Source organism: Triticum dicoccoides, chromosome 4B, assembly GCF_002162155.2.
Source record: "Triticum dicoccoides isolate Atlit2015 ecotype Zavitan chromosome 4B, WEW_v2.0, whole genome shotgun sequence".
Classification (NCBI taxonomy): Eukaryota; Viridiplantae; Streptophyta; class Magnoliopsida; order Poales; family Poaceae; genus Triticum; species Triticum dicoccoides.
Window position 1 is genome coordinate 336,619,435 of NC_041387.1, and position 7,077 is coordinate 336,626,511.

Consider the following 7,077-nt stretch of genomic DNA (forward strand, 5'->3'; position numbering starts at 1 on the left):
GAGGCCGCAAAGTGATATGAGGTGTTACATGCTAGATCGATGTGGCATTCAGTCGGGGTCCTGACACCCGCGCCACCGAACATTTCCATCTCGTCATCGGACGCGTCTGCCGCCGCTTGCGGCCAATCAAGAGGCACCACGTCAGCTCCCCGCCGCCTCCACCGCGCCTCCTCTCTCCTCCCGCCGCCGTCGGCCCGCCCGAGCCCGCGCGGGGCCCTCCAAAGCCCATTGGGGCCCGGGTCGGCCCAACCTCGTGCTGCTGGCTCGCCCATTTGCCCGCCTCCGCGCCTCCTCACCGGCGTGCGCTGCTGCTGGCGCGCCTCCCGAGCTCCCTCTCCACCCGTTCGCCGCCACCTCCTCGTCTCCGGCGCCGCCCTGGGCCTCCACGCGCGCCACCGCTGCCAGCGCGCCCCATCGCTCGCTCCTCCCTGCCCCGCCGCCCGCTCTGCCATGCGCCGCCGCCGGGCTTGCCCGTGCCTCCGCCGCCCCTTGCCAGCTGGCTCCGCACCACGCCGGTCCCCTCCGGCCCGGATCCGGTGGGATCCGGCCGGATCTCGCGTCGCCCGACCTCCTGGACCTCCCCGGCGACCTCCTCCGCCCGCGCTTTGGCCGTCGTCGTCCACTCCGGCGAGGCCGTTGATCGGGATTAGAATCACGACCTCGCCCAACCAAACAGGCGTCCCGCCTAGATCCGCTCGTCCATGGAACCCCACCATCCACTTTTCCCGCGAGGTGGTTTTTCTTCCAAGTCCCAAAATATTTACTTTCTGGTGCCATGTTCATCATGCCATAACTTCTTGTGTGCTACTCCTTTTTGTGTGGGTAATATATCAAAATGTTAATTGTGAGATGCTCTTCATTTCATTACACTAGATGACCAGTTGCGCCAATGGCGCAAAGGCCAAGAGTAAGCCATGTATTGAAAGAGTGTACATTAATATTATTAAGGCACATATTGAAACATATGAGAAAAAATTCCACTTACTATAAGTACAAGCAATGCAATACCCATATAATGTACATGGACATATCAGTAATAATAGAATCATTAATTAGTCAAACACAAATCCACACCCGAGAAGCACATTGCACAGGGTTGAAACTTTTAAGCCTCACATTCACAAGCAATGTGAAGGAGGGCCAACATAATTGAAATCACTGATGCAAAGTATCATCAGTTAGTAATATTTATACACACAACTTCTTCATTGTATTCATATGATGATGAAATCAGTATGTAAATCAATACAAACAAAAATTATGCATCCCACTGAACAACATTACTATGCAGGACTCATTTTAAAAGGCCCTCAGTTCTAATTTCTACAAGAGCTTGAAGCTTTGGAGCCAAGTCTACGAACCTTCAAATCCAACCAAACATCTTACCATGCAAACACGGTAAAATGGGAAAGAAAGACTCTAAATGTGACGCACCAAAAGCGAAAGAAAATGTTGAACGACCTGGGCGTGAGGAGTTGTGCCAGTGACCTAGTGACGCGGAGCAGCGCGTGGATGTGGAGCAGCCTGATGACGGTGGTGGCGGCGCCCTCCTCGTCGACCTTCAACAGCTCGCCAGAGTCTGCAATGCTCATACTTTGCATCGAGTAAACGCATCTCACTAAGAACGGGGATGAGCATCGCCTTTGGCACGCTCTGCCTTTGGCATGATCTTGATAGCACCCGCTTCCTACAATAGAACATGCAAAGAGAACATAATGAGGATAATATTATGCATGCACCACTCTGCACCAAAAACTCTCCAAGGAAGCAGCTTTTATTACTCTATTCAACGCCCTCAGCTCAAATAACTTTTTCTAAGATGATTACATGCCAATCAAGAACATGAAAGTGAGTTAACAACACAAATGTATGTAGAACAGAGGAAAAATCATCAAGATAAGCATCAAAGAGTGTTGACGTACAAAGATTCTAGTATCGCATTTCACGAACATTCATAACTTGGTCCATTCCAATGACCCTGTACATCCGATAAAAAACTCCCATCATGATTGGTGAGAACGGTTATCCTTCATAACAAAGATCTGTTCCAAAAAAGCGTAGAAGACACTAACCTTCACAATAGATGTGAAGTCATCATCTAAGATTATAATGTCGGAGCTTTCTTTAGCAACTTCTGTCCCTGACATGTACATTGCAAGACCTATATCAGCCTATACAACAGATCAAGCATAGATATAAGAATAAAACAAAATCTTCTGCAATATCAAGATAAATATATTAGATATGTGTAGACAAGGGATAGTCTGACCTTCTCTGAAAAACTCAGTTATATTAGTTATACAATGGAGTACCAAGCCAAATATCGGCATACAATTACACTTATATCAAATATCCACAAAATGAACAATATGAAAACACATTCCTGGCATGTATTATGGGAGTGTCTAATCAACATACATCTGTTTTTTATTTCGGTTCAGGCCGGATTTTTGTCCATTGTCTGGTTGACTCATGTACATGCTTGTTTTCACTTCATACAGTAGTTTTGGGAAAAATCATCTAATTTCATTTGGAGCTCAGGTCGGATTAACTTTTTGCTCACAGTTTCCAGTGTCCCGCCCGGCCCAGATTGCAACCCACCCCTCCCAAACAAAAAAGAAGTGTGAATGAGCAAGGCAGGCAGAGGGGTGCCCTGTCGCTTACATTGCCAATGCCCCTGGGCAATCTACCAAGGTACCTCCCTCTTCTCGGACTCTTTTATGACCCTACATCCACGTGTGGCCATTTTTTGAATGATATCTAGTCTAGAACATCACTGAACTGAACTCCATTAAAACTGAATTTTAGTACAACACCTATGAAGTCCTACAAACCACCGCGCACATTTCATATATATGGTTTTCGCTTTAACAAAAGAGCCCGACTGAAAAGTTACAAACAGCAACAACATTCTTCGGCAAAAGGGAACTACACAATTTAGTCAACAAACTAAGTTTAGAGGTGCAAATGCATGATGACAGCACACGTAATCCTTTTTGGTAGTCTCAGCGTGCTTTACCTAGCCTGACAACTAAATTTTGAATCATGGCATGATGGCAAGCAAGGAAAATGTAAGAAAATAATTAGCGAATCGTCAAGAACAAGGCTCTGACTATAGGAAGCAAAAAAAGAAATCCCACTTTGAGTAAGTCATGACAACAACACTTACTGGGCAACTTGCACATAAATTCCACCTGTACCCGTTTCAATCCATCTTAAAAAAATCACATTCAAGGGAAAATAACAATATCACTATGAAAGTTGCTGATGGGCTACCTGGGCCGCACCACCCCACTGCAAATGCTCCTATTGCTGAGCGAGGAAGAGGCGAAGCGCAGCCTCCCGTGCATCACACCCAAGCGCAGGCTCCGTGAATCGTTCAAGCGAAATCATGCATGCGCCGCGGATGCCCCAGAATAGCGGGTAGGGTGAGGTTTATAGGGAAAATATAACAGGCAGAAGATAGTGTAGAGATAAACCTTACTTATCTAGACCTTTAATCAAGCTATGAAGGACGTAATTTCAAAATGATAAATGCTTTTAAAAAGAAATCACTACCATCCATGTTTAATATGTGACTGAGGTTAATGCCCAACAAATTAATGAAGCTTATATGCACATAGCAATATTGAAATCTGCAGGTTCTTGGTACAGAGCAGACCTACAGAATCTATAACAAAGCATGATACAATCTATTTCTGCACATGGAAATGAACACCATATTGAGAAGGTCAAATTTGTAATAATCCATTGGTTGACAAAGTATATCACAACCTCTGGATGGATAAGAATAGGTAGATTCGGCATTTTTCCTTGAACACATATCAAAATACATGTCGCTTTGTAGAATCAACATATATTCATTATATAGATGTACCCTTTTCTGGCAGAACAAAAACTAAACAATGGGACAATGATAAGCGGCACACAAGGTATAAAGTCAATAGGCAACAATAAGTAACACTAACAAGGAAGAAAGGACACAAGCACGAAACACACACAGTTCAGTAAAATACTACATATGAAATGAGCAAAAGAAAAGAATGCCGAAGGAGGAAGACGGAACCTTGGCAAGACGAAAGTGAGCACACCAGGCATCGGGCCAAGTAAACTGCAACAGGATCTGGAATACAGGAGAAAATAAGTAGCTGGAGAAGACAAGCTGGTAGTAGAAGTAGCCTATATCCGTATATCACAAATAATAATACTTATATAGGATGAAACCCAAACCATTCATATTTTCTCTGGGCTGAATCAAGACTATTCATGGGAAAATTACATTATATTTTCAGCAAACATCAGAATTTGAATGTTCCTTCGATCCTAAGACAAGGCCAAACAATAGGAACTCGACACTATTGGAGATGATGGTAAGATAAAAAGCATGAGTAGCACAACAAGCACATGTTTATAGCGAGTCCATAAGGCGAGCAAATCCCCAAGAATCTCTCTTCCTCCTGCTTGTCTCCTTCCTCATCCTCCCTATCTCCTCCTACTCCTGCAGGCGGTAAAGCAGAGAATACTTACACAGTCACCACGGACAAATTAAAACAAGACACATATTACTGAATGTACTTATATGTTCTAAAAGAAAATCCTAAAGTAAGAAGATAGTATATTATGGTGTCCCTACTGCCTACTATGTAATCTCTACTGATGAGACGCACTACAAAGATCCAATATTTTGTGCAACATGTAGATGTAGGAAGAACTTCAAAGAATACCGCCTACAGTTTGAGCCGTCTTATCTCAATTTAGGCAAGTGTAGTAGGAAAAAAATGAAGAGATTAATACGCAAAATTCCCTGTAGTTTATAGAATCAAATTCAAAACATAACTTCCAGCCATATCTTCAACAAGGAAATTTAACTTGAGCATCAGAGGGGAATTTATTGCTATACCTATAGGCTTTCGATCCCTGTATAGCTAGTGCAAAGCAGTCACTGCTCTGATTTCTTCCCTGTCCTAACTCCCTTTGCACCACCAGAGTTTCTTAATTTCAAGGTGTGTATATACAGACAATTCGACTGTCCATGTGAATTTAAAGTACACAGATAAAGATACAAGAGAAGATGCAGCACCTGTTGTTCTTGGGGATCTTAATATGATCATCCTTTTCTTCGGCATCAAGCGAAGAAGCATCAGCCTGACCATCAAGGGTGACAAAACGGATCAGGAAGCAAAGATGTGTATATATAGCCTGGCTGCTTCGTCAGACTGGAGCACAGGTTCTTCTGGTGCAGTAGTTTTGTTTGCCTTGCCTGCTTTGTCAAACTTCATAAGCCCAAATGCACATACCAAAGTTTGTGGAATTCAAAACCTAAGAAAAGTAAACTAAATCTTCTCCTCTAACGTGAAATTACTAATAAGAGGAAGCAATTGGTACAGAAAAACTGCTGCAACTATGAAAGGAAAAACTGGAAATTTTAGCTACATATCCTGACAAAATTGCTCAAGTGTACTGAACCTGAATATAGACACCTACGATTTAGCACTAACTTTACTACGGATTAGATTCCATTCACTATCATGTGTGGCTGCCACCCTACGCAGTAGCCGGCTGATCACAAGATATTACTATGATTAGCTATAACAAGGGGACAAATAGTTTAATTAGTGGTCAGCCTAACAAGAATCTAAACAATCAGTTGCGAAGAAGCAGTTACATCAGGGTGATGATTGGACCATGAACTGAGAGAGATGAGGAATATACCTAGTACAAATCCAATCGTAGTTCCTTTTTCCTCATTGCTGATTATACCACTGTTGCCATTAGGAACACCTACAAAATATGTGTTCACAACTCCTGAATATCCCATGAGAAATAGCAGCAATACAAAACGATGAAAGTGGACTAAAATAGATCATTTACTGTCGTAAAAATTCAATGAGTATGCCAACAGAAGAAAAGTAAACCAGGTAACAAACCACCACTAAACGAACAAGTTGGTGTACAAAATATAACCAATTAGGGTGTAAAAACATGACCTTGAACTTGCACCAAATCGAGAAATTGAAGAGCATTGTTTAAAGAAGAAGACATATGTAACACATGAAGGATGCAATCTTCTGACAATAACTACTCTCTGGCACACCAAAATAACATAGCCCCGTGTAGAACAAATGAACATGACTACCTTGAGTTGATTCATCCCCTTCTCCTTTTCTCTCAGGTCTGCACACATGTGTTTAGAAAAAAACCATAAATCAAGGAGTAAAAACTGGGAAAGAAGATGAGACCTTGCTGCTCCTTACCTCATGGCCACCCCTCTCATCCTCCTCTGCTCCATGCCCACCATAAATACCAAGCCACCCCTGCTCTCCAATGACAATGACTTGCACGTGATCCAGAAGCACAGCGCGCAGCGACAGCGAATCTAGAAACATGTAGAGAGATGGATGACGGTGCAGCTCCAGGCAAGGATTTGGCGGCCATGAAAAGGAGTCGCCGGCTAGGGTTCCGCCCCCATCCATGGCCTTCCTCGAGGACCAGGTGGACGACGGCGCGACGGCGCGCTGGTGCCGGTGCCGCTGCGGATCTGGGCGTCGCTCCGCTCGATCTGGGGCCTCCCCTCCCCTCCCCATCCCATCCCTTCCCTTCCCTTCCCTTCCTTTGGAGAGGAAGGAAGGTGAGGGTGGAGCGGCGGCGCTAGAGGGAGAGGAGGCCGCCGGAGTTTGGGTTGGGTGGTTGGGAGAGGACGCTGCTTGGGTGCCGTAACTGCACCTGCAGTTGGGTCAATGGCATGTGGGCCAGCCGTCTGTTAGGCCCACATGTCATTGGCCCAACTGCAGGTGCAATTACGGCACTGAAGTTCAGTCCGTTGGGAGACGAGGCAGAGGAGAGAGGAGCGGTGGTGGTTGGGGGTCGCGGGAGAGGAGAGCGGCGGCTAGGGTTCATGCGCGTGGGGAGCGTTCGCTCGCTGACCGCTCGATTCGCTAGAGGAGAAATCGTACGGGTGTGGGGCCTGCACGTCGAGCGTGGTGCGGTGGTTTTTTCGCTCGCATGGTGCGCTGTGCCCCCCATGCGTGAGCGCGGTGCGGTGGTCTTTTCGCCTCGCGTGATGCCGTGCTCTCGAGG

At 45.3% G+C, this 7,077-nt stretch overlaps 1 long non-coding RNA gene across 11 annotated transcripts; it reads right to left on the bottom strand.

The window, feature by feature from the left end:
* Positions 1–1,146: 1,146 nt before the first annotated feature.
* On the bottom strand, positions 1,147–6,767 carry LOC119296091. Of its 11 annotated transcripts, none has more exons than XR_005144814.1 (10): positions 6,255–6,762; positions 6,137–6,174; positions 5,713–5,781; positions 5,081–5,260; positions 4,901–4,972; positions 4,399–4,498; positions 3,277–4,123; positions 2,073–2,140; positions 1,923–1,978; positions 1,147–1,687 (listed from the first exon to the last, which is right to left on the bottom strand). It is a non-coding gene; the product is annotated as an uncharacterized LOC119296091 (long non-coding RNA). The 11 variants fall into 11 exon arrangements; XR_005144813.1 differs by having other exon boundaries at positions 4,405–4,498; positions 6,255–6,761; XR_005144818.1 differs by having other exon boundaries at positions 3,277–4,498; positions 5,081–5,145; positions 6,255–6,765.
* Positions 6,768–7,077: the final 310 nt, after the last annotated feature.